We start from the raw sequence: 18,944 nt of genomic DNA on the forward strand, positions 1-18,944 counted from the left end.
TTCAACCTGTCCTAATGCGGTGGACCTTAGGACCCAGCGGAACCCTGGACCTTATTTAACTTGTCTCAATGCGTTGGACATTAGGACCCGGCAGCAGAGCTCCGCAGTGTTTCTGTTCACGAATATAATCACGATGGCGATTTAAAATAAAGTGGAAATAATAAAGCGATCAGAAAGAGGTGAAACGCCATTGTCATTGGAAAAGTGTTAGGCTACAGTCAGTCAACGATCAGAACAATTTTAAAGGATAAAGTGAGAAAATCCCTGCCCCGATGAAAGCTACAATTATTACTAAGCAACGCAGTGGTTTAATTATTGGGTTTTGGGTTTTTGATCCTTCACATCCACCCGGCGGGGATGGACAGTGCACTGGGGAGCAGTCTGTCACTGGATCGAACTTGGGAATTTTCGTTCCCAAGCCCAGCGCTGAAACATACGTTTCTTAAGTGTTTTATATGCATAGAAAGGTAAAATATATACTGTATATTAAAACAAATGTTTGACTAACTGACGCTAAATAATACCAGATGTACCTGTTCCGACTTACTTAGTAAGAGAACTTGCGAGTTTTTTTTCGATCCCGATTCATGATAATCCTCCCGTATACTTTGTCATCTCTAGATTACCTATAATACCTAATACAATGTAAATGTCATGTAAAATAGTTGTTATACTGCATTGTTTAGGGAATAATGACAAAAAAAAAATCTGTACATGTTCGAACAACAAGTGCTGGAAGAGTACTTCTGGGTTTTCTCGGTTCGCAAGTTGGTTGAATTCGCGCATGTGGAACTCGCGGATAAGGAGAGCCGACTGTATAGATTCCCTTTGTAAACTATGTCAGTGGCCTCCTCCTGTGCTGTAATCTCAGACTCTCCTTAAAATCTACCTTTTTTGATGAAACATTTGGTCACCTACCCATAATGTCAGTTAACTGGCTCAGTGCCAATTCTCTGTTTAATAATCCTGTGAAGTGTCTTGTTATTTTCCTACAATGGTGGCTCATTAAATTTAAACCACTGATTTTGAGAGGACCTTGTTGTCTCCGTAACAAATGTCACTCCATTTCAAACAGTAGTCATTGGGTTGAATTGGCCCCAGAGATTTCAAACGCAGTTATTCAAATCCCTTTGTCAGGAGGTGCCAGTTGACCTATAGCTTTCGCATCTCATTTGAATTTGTGCAGAACTGAGGATAACTTGTAAATATCATTCTCTTCTCTCGCTTATGGCTTTGGCTGCTTTCTACCTCAGTTTGGTAACTATCCAAATCCCAAAAGTGTAGGCATGAAGAAGGGCAAGAGATGTTCTCAATTTTAATCAAATTCCTATATTTTCATAAGAGCCTACATTCCCAGCAGGCATTGCTCTGGTTTAATTAATCTTCACATTATTGACATCCAGTGTTCAAAATTATACTTTGCCCTTGAATATATTTAGTGCTGATCCACGCAGCTTGGTATTTGAGGCAGTATGCGACACTGACACCCCTACAAAGTGCCTCTCGCTATTTTGGAAAATGCTCCCTACATTTCAGAGGAATGTTTTCAAAATAAGTGTCAAACTTTCTTGTCTAATTTGCAGACAAGTTAACCACTAACTACATAGAATAGAATATTATCACTCTGACGACGTTGCAAGCTGAAGGTGGCAAGAGTCTTGTGACCTGCACTTCCTGGAGAATGTACTTGCACAGCTTGTCCATATGTTGGTTCAACTCTGTTGTGCCTGGTTGTGTCTCTGTGGACAGGGCTTTGACTCCTAGACTAGCTACTGTACTTTGCCACCTGAAACCATTTTTTGAAGGATAAGAAAAAAAGATAAGCTTTATTTGTCACATGTACCGTACATCGAAACGTACAGCAAATGTATCAATGTCTAACACAGTCCGAGGATGTGTTGGAGGCACCCCACAGTATCACCATGCTTCTGGCACCAACATAGTATGCCCACAACTTAATAACACTAACCTGTACGTCTTTGAAGTGTGGGAGAAAGTAGAGCACCCAGAAGAAACCTGCGTGGCTACAGGGAAAATGCACAAGCTCCTTACAAACAGCGGTGGGAGTTGAACCACGATTTTCCAATCACTGGCAATGTCAGGTGTTACAGTAATCACTACACTACCATGTCTCTCCACTGGGGTATATGGAATAATAGAATAATGTGGCATTGTGGGAGGCTTTTCAAAGCATCGAGCCACCATTAGTTCCTGTATACAAGTTGGATTGGGATTGTTGCATGGATTATTTCTCCTCAGTCCACCTCGTGCTCTGGGTTTGCTGGGGAACATAGCATCTTCGTCCCATAATCTTTAGTCTTACCAGGGCAAAAGCAGAAGCAAAAACCAATATACCATATCAGTGGACACACAAATGTCTCCTAGAAGGGCAGGGTAGTGTCAACCATGAGTGGAGATCGTAGAGTCCTACAAAGTTCACAATACATTTATTATCAAATTATGGGCATGTGGCCAAGTGGTTAAGGCATTCGACTAGCGATCTGAAGGTCGTGAGTTCGAGCCCCAGCCGAGGCAGCGTGTTGTGCCCTTGAGCAAGGCACTTAATCACACAGTGCTCTGCGGCGACACTGGTGCCAAGCTGTATGGGTCCTAATGCCCTTCCCTTGGACAACATCGGTGTTGTGGAGAGGGGAGATTTGCAGCATGGGCAACTGCCGGTCTTCCATACAACATTGCCCAGGCCTGCGCCCTGGAGAGTGAAGACTTTCCAGGCGTAGATCCATGGTCTCGCAAGACTTAATGTCTTAATGTATAATTTACACAACCCTGAGATTCACCTGTTTGCGGGCAGCCACAAAACAAGAAACTCAAGAGAACCTATTTTTTCAAAAAAGACAAACCTTCTGTTATCCAGGACAATTTGAAAGACCCGATGTGCAGAGAAAAAACAACTCAAATCATGCCGACAATGAAAGCAAGCAACAGCATTCAGAAGGAAAGTGAGTCCGTAGACACAGTGCCCGTAGCAGACAGAGCAGGCCCACGACCTCAGCCTCAGTTCATCGCACAGGGACAAATCGTCGCAGACCTCGCAGACGCGAAGCCCAGAGCAGCTGGAACAGTCTCACAGCCTCAACGTGGAAACAGGCCCTTCAGATAAATTCATACTGAATGCATTCTCCAAAGAGCTAGTCCCATCTGCCCACTAAACCTCTCCTATGTTTGTACCTATCTAGATCATGTTGCTAATGTACCTGTCTCAATCTTTATTTCTCGCAGCTCATTCTAAATACAAACCACCCTTTGTGAGAAGAAGCTGCTCCTGATCTCCCTTTTAAATCTCTTGCCTCTGATCTTGTACCTGTCTCCTCTTGTTTTTAGCACCCTCGCCTTGGGGAAAAGACTATGTGTTTTCACCCTGTCAGTGCCCCTCTTACCTCTATAAGTAGTAATTAGCCCATCACCCCAGCTGGGGATAGGCCAGCGACAGCAGCTCACCAGCGTCCCCAGTCCTGGGCCAGTCTTTCAAGTTGTCCTGGATGATAGAAGGTTGATTGCCCCTGTGGCTTCCACATTCCTTTCACTACACAACCTCACGCCTCTTCTAGGCGAAAGCCCTCCTTCTCCCAGGGATGAGGGCTTGGGAGCTTCTGTCGTCATTTCTGTAGCTCTGGGTTTTTATGGGATGGTGTTGCTAACCCCTTACCCCGCACCCCCCCCCCTTTGACAGCCGGGTTTGGGGCTATCCTTGGTGGAGTTGTACCCTATGAGATATCTTGATGAGATGTCTTTCAATTTCTTGCGTTCCAGGGAATAAAGTCCTAGCCCGTGCAACCTCCCCTTGTAACTCAGGCCCCCAAGTTCAGGCAACAGCATGGTTGACCTTTTCTGCACTCTTTCTAATTTAATAATCTTTCCGATAACGGGGTGGCCAAAACTGTACACAGTAGTTCAAGTGCAGTCTCACTAATGTCTTTTATAACTACAACATAACTGAGGCCAATTGTGCACTATCTTTTGATTGAGTAAAGATGCGGTTCAGTTTCATGCTGCTGTTTCCAGTCGAAGTTCTGGCATCGTGCAGCGTAAAGCCAGCTCCCGCCACACATACTCTAAATTAAACCTGCAAGTTCTCAGTCATGGTGGAATTCTGGCACGTCCAGCACAGAAGGAATCCATTTGCTCATCCAGTTAATCCCATCTCCCAAGCGTTGTCTGTATGTCTGCGAAGTTTTACAGCTGCAGATATCTACAGTGTGCTTTGGAAGGACGATGCATGTGACAGATAAGCAACATCTTTATGTAGAAACATGGAAAAGTAAGAGGCACTTAACCCCCTGAGACTGCCCTGCCATCTAGTATGTCCGTGGCTGATCGTTTTGAACTCAGCACCCTGTTCAAGCTTTCTCCTCTAATTCCTCTGTTCTTCCAGCTCCAAGAACAATATTTAACGCCTCCAGGGATCCAAGACTTTGGTTAGGCCGTTACTGGAGGTAATTTGTGCAGTCCTGATTGTCGTGGGTGATACTGTGCTGGAGAGGCTGCAGAGGGATTCGCCAGAACGTTGCCTGGACTGGAGCAGCTCAGTTACAAGGAGGGGCTGATTAGGATAGCTTTGTTTACCCTGGAGCTGAGGGAGCTGATGCAAGACCTAATGGAGTTGTATAAAATTATGAGGCAGGTATGTAGATAGTAAAATAAAAACTGTTTTCCCATGGTTGGGACTTCTCAAAAGAAAGGAGGTTTAGGAGGATGGTGGTGGAGGGTGGGGTAGTTTTTCCCATCCAGAGAGTGGTTGGAGTATGGAACGTGCTGCCTGAAGAGGAGCTGGAGGCAGAGACTCCCACAACATTTAAAGAGCTTCAGGACAAGTACTTGAATCACCAAGGCATCGATCATCGACCCAGTACAGGTAAATGGGCAAGTGTAACTAGTTACAATGGGTGGCATGGATATGATGGGCCAAATGGCCTGTTTCTGTGCTGTGTGATGCTACAGCTCCAAATTTAATGCTTTTAACTTGGTCTGCTCTCTGTCTAGAGAGTTCCACAGGTTCACCAAATAATTAGAAAAGAAAATTATCATGGGCCTTGGGGCCTCTACTGTGCTGTACTCTCCTTAAAATTACCTCTTGTACCATCATTCTCTTTCTCTGGCTACTGATTCTTAAGTCCATGGAAACAATTTCAATTTGTTTTCCAAAACCATTGATGCATAAGTTGTCCTTCAATATGGTACAAATTTGCACTGGGATGGGAAAGCTGCTGGTCAACAAACACCTCCCGACACAGGGATTTGAATCACTTGGTTTGAAATCTCTGGGACTACTGTTTGAAATGGAGTAGCATTTGTTATAGAGGCAACACGGTTCCATGTCGATATCAGTGGTTTAAACTTACTGAGCCATCGTCATAAGGAAGAAAAACAAGGAGCTTCATAGGAATATTAAACAAACTGACTCAGGTAAGGTGGTATGAGGGCAGGTGACCAAAATCAAGTCAAGTTTATTGTCATTTAACCGTCAAACGAGATGTTTCTCCAAACCAGGGTGTGAAGCACTATAGTACACATAACACATTATCACACATATGAAAGTAAGGATGAAACCTACAGATGAATTGCACATGCATAAACAAACTAAAGTGCATAAAGTAAATATTGTAAGGTACAGAACAAATTAGTCAGTGACACTTTGAAAGCGATGCAGCAGGGAGTTCAAGACCCTAGTGGCCTGAGGGAAGAATCTGTTTCCCATCCTGTCCATTCTTGTTTTTATACATCAGAATCTCCTGCTTGATGGTAGAAAGTCAGAGAAGATGCTGGATGGATGGGTGGGATCCTTAATAAAACTAAGGGCCCTATGTGCTCAGCGCTCCTGATAAATGTCCCTGATGGATGGTAGGGAAACCCCTATGATCCTCTCAGCCATTGTCACAGTCCTTTGTAGGGGCTTCCAGTCCGATGCTCCGCTGCTCCCATTAACAGATGGAGATACAGCTTGTCAGAATGCTGTCGGTGCTCCTGTAAAATTCGGTTAAAATGGGGGGTGCGGAGAGGAGGGGAATCCTTGCTTTCCTCAATCTCCTTAGGAAGTGGAGACATTGTTGTACCTTCTTATTCAGGGCAGTGATATGAAGAGACCAGGTAAGATCACCTGTGATGTGAATTCCCAAGAGCTTGGTGCTCTTAACTCTCTCTAGGGAGGAGCCATGTAGTTGTCGAGGGGGTGGTTCATCTGCACCTTCAGCGCAGGAGTTGAGTGGGCGAAGCGGTCCCGACCCTCCAAGCAGACCATTGCCTTTCTCAGAGCTGGGGAGCAGCCAATACCCGCCAAAAGAACATCTGCAGGCATTCTAACCTCTGCAAGGGACTGGCAGCTGTTGGTAGACCTTGAAAGGCAGCTGAAGTTCCCCAACCATATCGCAGCCACCACCCTGCGACCAGACACTGTCCTAGTGTCTGATTCTACTAAGCAAGTGGTGCTGCTGGAGCTGACAGTCCCATGGGAAGATCACTTGGAAGAGGCCTTTGAAAGGAAGCTCTCCAAATACGCAGGACTGGTCAGCAACTGCCAGCAGGCTGGATGGAGAGCGAGGTGTCTCCCAGTGGAGGTTGGCTGTCGGGGATTCGTAGCCCGTTCCTTAGCTAGAACCTTCAGCAATTTGGGCACCGAGGGGGAGAGGAAGAGGAGAGCCGTCTGCAGTACCACCGATGCGGCAGAGGGCCTCAAGATGGCTGTGGCTCAAAAGGGGGGAGCCATGGAGTCATAAGTAGCTAGCCATCTGGACACAAGCTGGGGTCTGATCAGCCCCGGCTGGGTCAGCTGGAGGAGGGTATATGATGTTGAAAGACCCAAAACACCCGATGATTCCAGGAGCATCACTGAAGATGTGTCCAGAAGTGTCAATAGATGTATGTACACAGGGTTGTTTTCTCACACCAGCCACCCCACTTCCTCTCTGTACTGCGACTCATCATCACTGTTGATGAGGCCAACCACTGTTGTGTCATCCGCAAACCTGACGACACGGCTCGAGCTGGATCCTGCGACACGGTCATGTGTCAGCAGTGTGAACAGCCAGTGCTCAGCGTAACGGGACGAGAAACATTGCTGCCCTCATGGACTAACTGTGGCCTCTCTGTTAAGAAGTTTCAGAGGGAAGTGTTGAGACCCAGTTTCCCCACCAGTTTCTGGGGCATAATGGTGTTAAACGCCGAACTGAAGTTTGTAAACTGCAGCCTAGAATATGAGACCCCATTTTCCAGGCGGGACAGGACAGAGTGGACGGCAGAGGCCATTGCATCGCCAGTGGATCGACTCAAGTGATAAGCGAACTGGAAAGGGTCCAGTCTAGCCAGGAGTAAGGCTTTAATGTGCTTCATGACTACCCGCTCAAAGTATTTCATAATGTTCGATGTTAATGTCACTTAGGCAGGTTACTGTCGCCTTCAGTGTCACTGGAACGATGATTGCAAAGGTTTCATCAAAACAGGTTTTAGGGAGAATCTAGGATGTACATGGTTACAGCATAGGAGGAGGCCATTCGGGCCATCATATCTATGCCAGTACTTAGCTGGAGGATGACATGGAGAGCATATTGTGACTAACCCTGTTGAAAACTCTGGTAGGGTAAAAAAAACATAGGGAATGATTGATTACTGTTGTCACCAACACACAGAAATTCAATGGTGATTCACACACCCCTCCCCGTGTCTGTTAACACCTCTGACTCCTACACCCCTCCCTGTAACACCCTCCCGACCCACACCCCTCTCTGTCTCTGTGACACCCTCTGGCCCCTACACCGCTGTCTGTCTCTGTGACACCCACCTGCCCCTACATGCCTCCCCGTGCCTGTAACATCTTCCAGCCCCTCCAGTCCCTACAGTGCTTTCCATCTCTGTTGATCCCTTCCAGCCCCTACATCCTTTCCTGTCTCTGCAACACCCTCTGACCCCTACACCTCTCCCTGTCTCCATGACCCCCTCTGGCTCCTACATCTTTGGTGACATGCCAATTCTCCTCAAGCTCCTAATGAAATATAACCACTGTCATGCTGCTTTGTAATTGCTTCAATATGTTGGACCCAAAATAGATCCTGGGAGATATTGACACCCAGGAACTTTAACTGCTCTTCATTTCCACTTCTGATCCCTCGATGGGGACTGGACTGCCCCTTCCTAAAGTCTACGAGCATTTCCTTAGCTTTACTGACTTTGAATGCAAGGCTGTTGCTGTGACGCGACTCAACCAGTTGATCTATATCGCTCCTGTACACTTCCTCATCAACGTCTGAAATTCTGCCAACAATAATTGTGTCGGAAAATTTATAGATGATGTTTGAGCTGTGCCTAGCCACACGTTCGTGGGTGTGGAGAGAGTAGAACAGTGGGATAAGCGCACATCCTTGAGGTGTGCCGGTGTTGATTGTCAGTGAGGAGATGTTATCTCTGGTCCGCACAGACTGCAAATTTGCCCTATCATCTGCTTGTCCTTCCTCACACTCTCACTACACACTGCATCTACTTGTGTATCAATTGCCCCATCGTCAGCCCTATCACACTGGTTCCCATTCCCCTGTCAAGTTAGTTTAAATTCTTCCCAACAGCTCTAAGAAATCTGTCAGCAAGAATATTGGTCCTTCTCGGGTTCAGGTGTAACCCATCTCTTTGTACAGGTCATACCCTCCCCGGAAGAGATCTCAAAGATCCAGAAATCTGAAACCCTGTACCCTGCATGAATTCCTCAGCCATGCATTCATCCACCAAATCATCCAATTCTTAATCTCACTGGCTTGTGGCACAAGTAGCAATCCAGAGATTAATACCCCAGGAGGTCCTGCTTTTCAGCTTTCTACCTAACTCCCTATATTCTCCTTTCAGGACCTCCTTCCATTTCCTACGTCCAGGTATGTCATTGATACTGATATGTATCACAACTTCTGGTTGCTCACCCTCCCCCCTTTAGAATGCTGTGGACTCCATCGAAGACATCCCTGACCCTGGCACCTGTGAGGTAAAATACCATCTGTGTTTCTTTTTCACATCCACAGAAACTCCTGACACCTCCTCTAATTATGAAATCTCCTTCTCCCCATTTCCCTTCTGAGTCACAGAGCCAGACTCAGTGCCAAAGAACCGGTCACTGTGGCTTCTCCCTAATGCCTAGGTCATCTCCCCCACATTATCCAAAGCGCTACACTTAGTATTGAGGGAAATCACCACAGGGGTACCCTGCACTGGCTGCCTATTCCCTTTCTCTGTCCTGACAGTCACCCAAATACCTGCGTCCTGCATCTTAGGGCTGACTACCTCCCTGTAGCTCCTGTCTATGATGTGCTTGCCTGCAGAGAGAGAGAGAGATAGGGACATCTCTCTCATTGGAACGTACGGTGGCAAGAAAACATTTGTGAACCCTTTGCGATTACCTGGTTTTCTGCATTAATTACTCAGAAAATATGGTCCGATCTTCATCCGTCACAAGAACAGATAGACACAATCTGCCTAAACTAATAACACACAAACAATTGTACTACTTCTCATCAGTACTGAGTACACCATTTAAACAATCACAGTCTAGGTTCAAAAAAGGTATGTGAACCTCTGGGGTAATGCCTTCTACAAAAGCTATTTGGAGGCAGGTGTTGCAATCAATGAGATGAGATTGGAGGTGTGGGTTGTAGAGGTGCCCTGCCCTATAGAAAAAGACGAAGTCAGGTTACTGACAGAACCTGCTCTTCTCAGGAAAAATCTGTTTATGTGCACCATGCCTTGATCAAGGCAACTTTCGGAGGACCTTAAAAGAAGAATTTTAGAGATGCATGAAGCTGGAAAAGGCTACAAAAGCATTACTAAAGACCTGAGTGTTCATCAGTCCACAGTAAGAGAAATAGAGGAAATTCAGTACTGTTGCTACTCTCCCTAGGAGTAGGCATCCTGCAAAGATCACACCAAGAATACAATGTGTAATGCTGAAGGAGGTGGGTAAGGAATCCAAGGGTAACAACAAAAGACCTGCAGAAATCTCTGGAATTTGCTAAAGGCTCTGTTCACGTGTCCACTATAAGAAAAACAGTGAACAAGAATGGTGTTCATGGAAGGACACCGTGGAGGACACCACTGCTCTCCAAAAAACATTGCTGCACTTCTCAAGTTTGCAAAGGACTACCCTGGATGTTCCACAGTGCTCCTGAGACAATGTTCTGTGGACAGATGAGACAAAGTTGAACTTTTTGGCAGATATACATACTGCTATGTTTGGAGGGAAAAGGGCACTGCACACCAACACCAAAACCTCATCCCAACTGTGAAGCACGGTGGAAGGAGCATCATGGTTTGGGCCTGCTTTGCTGCCTCAGGGCCTGGACAGCTTGCATTCATTGAGGGAACAATGAATTTAAAATTGTATCAAGACATTTTACAGGAGAATGTCAGGGTAATAGTCCATCACCTGAAGCTTAATAGAAGCTGGATAATGCAACAAGACAATGATCCAAAACACAAGAGTAAATCAACAACAGAATGTTTTTTTTTAAAGAAAAAGAAAATTCATGTTTTGGAATGGCCAAGTCAGATGTGTGGCATGACCTGAAGAAGGCTGTTCATGCAAGGTATCCCAGAAATATTAATGAAATGAAACAGTTTTCAATGGAAGAATAGTCTAAAATTCTTCCTCACTATTGAACAAGTCTGATCAGCAGCTACAGGAAATGCTTGGTGGAGATTATTGCTGCTGAAGAAGGTTCTACCAGTTATTAAATACAAGGGTTTGCATACTTTTTCCAGTCTGGACTGTGAATGATTAAACAACGTGTTAAATAAAGACATGAAAAGTACAATTGTTTGTGTGTTATTAATTTAAGCTGATTGTCTTTGACTATTGTGACTTAGATTGAAGATCAGAGCACATTTTATGAGTAATTAATGCAGAAAGACAGTAATTGCAGATGGTTCACAAACTTTTTCTTGCAACTGTAGGTACTGATTAAAGGAAAGTTTCCTGAACACATTTGACAAACTTTTCTCCAACTAGTCCTTTTTACAATATCAGAGTCTCTGTCAATAAATGGAAAGTTAAAGTCACCTATTCTAACAACCTTGTGTTTCTTGCAACAGTCTGCAATCTCTCTATAAATTTCTTTCTTTAAATCCCTCAGACTGTTTGGTGGTCTGTAATGTAGCCCCGTTAACGTCTTATTTCTCAATTCCACCCATAGCGCCTCACTAGGCGAGTTCTCCAGTCTGTCCTGACTGAGCACTGCTATGACTTTTTCCTTAACTAGTACTGCCACCTTTCTTTCTCCTTTAATCAATCCAGGTTGGTCACGTCTAAAACAACAGCACCCCAGAATATTGAGCTGCCAGTCCTGCCCCTCCTGCAACCAAGTGTCATAATTTCATAATTCCGAGTATTGATCCATGCCTCTACCTCATCTGCCTTTCCTACAGTGCTTCTTGCATTGAAATATACACAGCTCAGGATATTCGTCACATCATGCTCAACCTTTTGTTTCCTAACTATAGCTCTCCTTTGCTCCTGCCTTCCCTTCTGAGCCACACAGGCAGACTCAGTGCAAGAGCCCTGACTACTGTGACTTTCCTCTGTTGGGTCATACAACCCCCGCCCCACCCCCCCCAACCACCAACAGTATCCAAAGCTGTTGTTGAGGGGGATGGCCACAAGGGTATTCAGCACTGGCTGTTTAAACTTCCTGTGTCCTGCACCTTGGGTGTAACTGCCTCTCTATAGGTCCTTAACTGTCACCCTCTCAGCCTCCCGAATGATCCGGAGTGGATCTAGTTCCAGCTCTGACTCCTTAAAGTGGATGCACTTCTCACAGGTGTGGTCATCGGGGACACTCGAGGACTCCCCGCCTTCCCACATCCTGCAAGGATTCTTCCTGGCGTCATTACTGTTCCCAACTGAGCAACTATAAAGGAGGAAAAACAATTTAAAAAACTCGACCCACAGCTTTTTATTTTGCCTTCTCTGACTGAAGCCTCTCATCGCTGTGGCATCAAAAAAAAACCCCACTCTAACTCTGACCATTCCAACAATGGCCGCTCCACTTGCCCCACCTTACTTTAATACGGTCTTGTCAATCAATTCAGAATGCTGATTGGCTGCTGATCAAAGCACCAGACTGCCGCGAGTCACTGCCTTTTCTACTCAGTCAGTGAACCTGAGTGAACTACGTCTTCTCAGGTTTCTGATTGCTGATTGGCTGTGCTCAAAGCTCCAAAATGCTGGAAGAACTCAGCACGTCAGCCAGCCTCTAGGAAGGGGAATAAATAGTTGGATTTCTGAGCCAAGATCCTTCATCAGGACTGGAAAACAAGGGAGCAGATTAAGAAGGTGGGGGAGGGGAATGAATACAAGATAGTAGGTGAGACCAGGTGAGGGGTAAGATGGTGGATGAGAGAGGGAGATGAAGTAAGAAGCTAGCAGGCAGGGGATAGATTGAAGTGGTAAAGAGCTGAAGAAGAAGGAATCTAATTGGAGGGGACAGTGGAAGAAAGGAAAGGGGGTGATAGCAGGTGAGAATGGGGCAGGGTTAAGAGGGGAAACAATAGAAATGAAAAAAGAGCAGAGGAGGGAGAGGGGAGCACCAGATACAATAGATGAATGGCAGACTTGTGTGTTAAGTGTCACCTCACCTGAGTGATTGCTTTTGGGCCCTGAGTATTGGTGAGGAAGGAGATGTAAGGGCAAGTATAGCAGTTGTCATACTTGCTGGGCTAAATTCTACTTGCCTGGATTCAGTTTCTTTGGCCACTGTTGCAGCCAATTTCCCAGCTGCCCTCTCTATCCTTTTCTTTGCAACTCTACCAATTTTTTTCACATCATCTCCTATTTCATCAGAACAGAAATGCTTGTGATTAAGTCCCACATTTCCTACATTTTAAAGGTGACAGTGCTTGTAAACTATTTAAAGGTATCCGGAGGCCTCTGTGTAAAAGTAAATTTATTTTGAGGAGCAGCACTCTGGGGGGGGGGGGGGGGAGTAATAATTATTGTTTGTGTTCTGACTGCAGTTATTTTTTTGCCAAACCATAGCTATTTCGAGAGTTGAAGAAGTTGACAACTCTGGTCAGTCTCTGCACCGCCAGCAGTACCTAGCCCTTCCACTAGGGGCACGGGCGCTCCCCGCCTCGACTCCTTGCCTGCTGTGTGCGTCCTGACGTCATCACGCTGTCGGTGGGCGAAGCCCCGTGGAGTTTTCCTGCCGTTGCGCGTGCGCAAATCGTGCGGTGCTGCTGCGCATGCGGGGTAGTAGGACTGCCTGTCCGAGGGCGAGTGGGCAGCGCCGCGGGGTCCAGGGGAAAGGGGGCACTGACGCCACATGAGGTAAAAGACAAACTCGGGTTTGGCTCATTTGCCGTCAACTGCCTTCACGGCGGCGCGTCAGTGTGTGTTTCCGCCGCCTGGAGCGACGACCGGGCTGATTGCAGTCGGGCGTCCACCTGGGCAGAGGAGCAGCTTGAGTAGCCAATCGGGAATGGGCAGACCGCTTATGTCATAGGGCTGGAGGCGGGACAAATGGCAGGCGGGTGCCAAGGTGGGCGGTGTGATGCACACATTGCTCACCTGTTTGGGGTATTAACCTCTCGACTTGTTCAGTGAAGTGAAATGAAATGCAAGAGTCTCCATTACCTTAGCTTTATTAAATATACACAGAGGGTATAAGGGTCAGAGAAAAGGAACTTCACATAATTTCTTCCCTGCTTTTAGGCCGTTCCAAAGGAATAATGGGTGCTGACGTTCCTTTTTGCTGTAGCTACTCTTGTTTAAAAAGAAGGTAGTAATTAAAAAGAAGCAAAGTGCTGCCAGTTGATTTTCCAGGATATAAATGGGACCCAGTGGGTCGAGCAGGGATTGTTGACGTTTCAGATTGAGACCCTGCAGGGTCAACAATTCCTTTTGCTCCCCAGATACTACTGGGCCCGCTGAGTTTCCAGAGTGCATCGTTTGCTGCTCCGGGTTGCAGTATTTGCAGTTTCTTCGGTCTCCAGAATGTAAACGTACCTTTATGCAAAATGTAAAATACACACGTTGGGCTTCCTCTGAAAAAATCCTACTCAAATCCTACCTCAGAGACTGGGTGTGAGTTTTCTGCTAATGTTCCCAATGCAGTATTGAGGAAAGGCAAAAGGTTTATCTTTTGGATGAGCAACACACATCAAAGTTGCTGGTGAACGCAGCAGGCCAGGCAGCATCTCTAGGAAGAGGTGCAGCCGACGTTTCGGGCCGAGACCCTTTGTCCTGACGAAGTGTCTCGGCCTGAAACGTCGACTGTACCTCTTCCTAGAGATGCTACCTGGCCTGCTGCGTTCACCAGCAACTTTGATGTGTGTTGCTTGAATTTCCAGCATCTGCAGGATTCCTCATGTTTCTATCTTTTGGATGAGTTTTTTTGTGGATGTAAAGGGGATGGTAACATTGCTATGCTGAATGGAGCAGTGGTTCTCTGTTGTTTTCGCTTGGGTTTATTTCTGTGTCGTCATAACTGTATATCTACTTGTCAAATTGTTCCTTGTGAAATCATGCTGCTCAATTTTATTGCTGTGTTTTAACGTCATGATGGTGATTATAAAACAAAAGTTACATAATCTGCCATGGAAAGTGATTGTAAAGGGCAATCACAAAGTTACAGTTTTCTGTTTAACCTCAGAATTATAGGACTCTCTTGTTTTTTGTCGTAGAACAAACAGGACCACCAACCGTTGTGTCATATTCTGATCAAAGTCATGACCTGTGAGAGTTAACTTACTGCAACACTTTCAGTGCTCCCTTATTTTTAAACCAATGAGTTAGGAATTTAAAGTTTGGCTAGGAGTTGTGAATTTGATAAGCTGATTATCTATCCTGCCTCCATGGCCCAAGTGTTGCTCTTGCACTAGGTCCTCTACTGAATTTCTTTGGCTGAACTGCACCTTTGTTTGTGATTTTTTTTGTCTTGATTAGACTCGCTCTTTCTGTGCCTTATTTTTGGAGCCATTGTTTGGATGAATATAAGCATCACTTAATTTGTAAATAACTTGGAATTAGTGATGAGCGTGATTATTTCTGAGCAAGTGTGACTATGTACACCCAGGTAGCAAGAGTAACCACACCCCTCCCATCTACCGTCAGTAATTACCTTCTGCAGCAAATGGTATATTAGCTAATGTTTATCTAGATATACAAAACTCAGGAACACCCAGGACCTCTGTGCTAGCAGATTTTCCGAACTGTTAAAACTCCATCAGACCTTAGCCCATATTTTCTTAAAGATAAAGATGTTACACGGTAGAAGTTTTTCAAGGTGGTGGTGAAGATGATCGATGAAAGTAGAAACCAGTCCTGCCAAAGGGTTTCGGCCCGAAACGTCAACTGTACTTTTTTCCATAAGCGCTGCCTGGCCTGCTGAGTTCCTTCAGCATTTTGTGTGTGTTGCTTGGATTTCCAGCATCTGCAGATTTTCTCTTGTTTCTGAGCTGTAGATGTTACTTACATGAATCTTAGTAAGGCAGTCAACAAGGTCCCTCATGATAGGCTCATCCAGAAGATTAAGATGCATGTGACTTGGCTATTTGGATTGAAAATTGCCATGGAAGATGGAGGGCAATGGTTAATGGGTCTTATTCTTGCTGGGGACTGTGACTAGTGTTGTTCTACAGGGATCTGTGACGTGGGTGAGTGGGTTAGACACAAAAATTGAGGGTATTGTGGATAATGAGGAAGGGTTGTCAAAGGATACAGGTCGGTTGGAGATACAGGCAGAGAAATTTCAGATGGGGTTGAACCTGGGCAAGTGTGAGGTGTTGCACTTTGAGAGATCAGAGGTAAAGGGTAAATATACAGTTAATGTCAGGACCTTTAGCACTGTTGATGTACCAGGGATCTTGGGGTCCAAGTCCATAACTCACAAAAGAGGCCATGCAAGTTGATAGGATGGGAAAGGCGTATTTATTTATTAAGGTACAATGATGAACAGGCCCTTCGAGCCGCACCACCCAGCTACCCCTGATTTAATCCTAGCCTAATCACGGGACAATTTACGATGGCCAGTTAACGTACCTGGAGGAAACCCATTCGGTCACAAGGAGAGCGTTACAAACATTGCAGACAGCGGCGGGAATTGAACCGGGGACACGTTGAGCTAAGTGCTACACTGCCATGCAGACTTTATAAAGGCCTGCTTGCCTTTATTACTTGATAGACACATGCGGACTTTATAAAGGCCTGCTTGCCTTTATTACTTGGCAAACACATCTCCCCCACAATCTCCAGCACAGGAGCACTGCGGGGATGTATACCTTGCCCCCGCTCTACTTGCTTTACACCCATGACTGAGGCTAAGTACAGCTCCAGCACCATACACAGGATTGACAATGCCACTGTTGTGGGCAGCATGAAAGGTGGTGATGAATCAGCACACAGGAGGGAGACTGAACATTTGGCTGAGTGATGTCATAACAACAACTTCTCACTCAATGTCAATGAGACCAAGGAACTGACTGTAGACTTCAGGTAGACCGGAGGTCCATGAGCCAGTAACCATTGGAGGATCTGAGGTGGAGAGGGTTTAAATTCCTGGGTGATACTATTTCAGAGGACCTGTCCTAGACCCATCATACAAATAAGTAAAGGCATCTGTTAGTCTTGCGAGACCATGGATCTGCGCCTGGAAAGTCTTCACTCTCCAGGGCGCAGGCCTGGGCAAGGTTGTATGGAAGACCAGCAGTTGCCCATGCTGCAAGTCTCCCCTCTCCACAACACCAATGTTGCCCAAGGGAAAGGCATTAGGACGGATACAGCTTGGCACCAGTGTCATCGCAGAGCAATGTGTGATTAAGTGCCTTGCTCAAGGACACAACACGTTCCCTCGGCTGGGGCTCGAACTCACGACCTTCAGGTAGCTAGTCCAATGCCTTAACCACTTGGCCACGTGCCCACCATCATAGAAATACTACTGCAAGTAAAGCATGACAAAGCCTCTACTTCTTCAGGGGTCTGTGACGATTTGACATGTCATCAAAAACCTTGGTAAACCTTTATAAATGTGTGGTGGGAAGTGTACTGACTGCACAGTCTGGTATGGGAACGCCAATACCTTTGAGTGGAAAATCCTACAAAAGGTAGTGGATTCTGCCCAGTACATCATGGGTAAAACCCTTCCAACCACTGAGCATGTTTACATGAAACATTGACATAGAAAAGCAGCATCCATCATCAAAGATCCTCACCACCCAGGCTGTGCTCTTTTCTGGCTGCTGCCATCAGGTAGAAGGTACAAGAGCCTCAGGACTTGCACCACCAGGTTCAAAGACAGTTACTACCCCTCAAACAAAGGGGGATAACTACACTCATTTAAGGACTCTTATCTTGTTATTTAATGCTCTTTATTGATTTCTGCATTTCCACAGTTTGTTGTTCATTGATCCTGTTTACAGTAGCTTTTCTATAGATTAGCTAAGTATGCCCACAGGAAAAGAACCTCAGTTGTATGTGGTGACATGTATGTAGTCTAATAATAAATCTGAACTTTGGTCTTTGAAGAATTGAGTTCGAGAGTTAGGAAGATGTGCTGCAGCATTATAAAATTAGGTTCCATCTGGAGTATTGCATTCAGTTCTGGTTGCCTCATTTATAGAAAGCATGTTGAGGGTGCAGAAGTGGCTTACCGCCATGCTGTCTGAATTAGAGGGCATGTACTACAAGGAGAAGTTGGACAAACTTGAGTTGTCTTCTCTGGTGAGGCAAAGACTGACAGAAGACGTGATAGAATTTATAAAATTATGAGACATAGATAGAATAGGCATTTCAATCCAAATCGCTGGTATCTTTCCCAGGGTCAAAATGTCTATTATTAAAAGGTGTGCATTTGAGGTGCTGCGGGGCTTCAAAGGAGATGTGATAAACAGCGGGGTAGACCTGACTTTAAACCTGCTGGTAAATGCTTTCAGGCTTTTGATTCTTCTGCGTGATGGAGAAGGGGAAGAGACTATCCCAGGTGGGTGGGCTCTTTGATTATACTGACTTCTTTACTGAGACATCAAAAAGTATGGACAGAGTTTCTGTGATGTTCTGAGCTGTGTCTACAGTCTGCAGTTTCTTGGGGTACGTGCAGAGCAGGATCAGATTCTCTTACAGTAGTTATCCCTTGTACATCAAAACAGTGAAATGTCCCATTTGCACTAACAACCATCACAACCTAAGGATGTGCTGGGGGCAGCCCACAAGTGTCAACATTGCATCCCTACATTTCTTGGTAGAACAAGCCCCTCACCTCACTCCCACCTATCCATATGCACGGACAACCCCAGGACAGACCTCTGGGCTTCCAATCTCTAGGCTTCAATTTCCAGACTTCCAATCAACCTTCAGGCTTTGATCTTCAGTATTGACCCCCATACTGGCCGATGATGGAACACTCCAGATCTCACAGTCCGAGATCACCAACTCACCAGCTCTTGTGCCTCCTACTGGCATAAACTTGCGATCCTGGGACCCACCAACTAAGGGTCTTTTGTTAGACATACATTGCAGGAGACTAGGGGAATCCCTGAAATATTCACCTATGTCTCTGCTGATCAACAGAACGCAACAATCTAAGCCTTTATTACCTCCAGTCTTCACTAGTATCCCTTATGCTCTATCTTCCAGAGGTTTGTTGTTAACTCTGCTGCCCATGTCCTATCTCAAGGCAATGCTGTTTACCCATTAAGTCTCGTTACATTGACTCCAAGCTGAGGAACCCTTTGATTCTAAAAACTCTCAGCTTTGTTTTTCTAGATCCTGGGTAGCCTTGGTCCAAACTTTCTCTGTAACTCTTTTTTTACCCCATTACTTACTAGATATTTCTGCTCTTCTAATTCTGACCTCTTGATCACACCTACGATGGAGTTCCATCCCTAAGTTGTTTGCCTCTGTATTTCTCTTCATTCTTTTAAGTTATCCCATAAAATCTACTGCATTGATCAAAATTTTTGTCATCTGC

The 18,944-nt window shown here is 45.5% G+C and overlaps 1 protein-coding gene across 2 annotated transcripts in view; it reads left to right on the top strand.

The window, feature by feature from the left end:
* LOC140191110 (sterile alpha motif domain-containing protein 1-like) overlaps window positions 1-18,944 on the top strand; it is a 90,357-nt gene that overhangs the window by 47,874 nt on the left and 23,539 nt on the right. The gene's annotated exons all lie outside the window — the stretch shown is intronic.

The sequence above is a fragment of the Mobula birostris genome, chromosome 32 (assembly GCF_030028105.1).
Source record: "Mobula birostris isolate sMobBir1 chromosome 32, sMobBir1.hap1, whole genome shotgun sequence".
NCBI lineage: Eukaryota > Metazoa > Chordata > Chondrichthyes > Myliobatiformes > Myliobatidae > Mobula > Mobula birostris.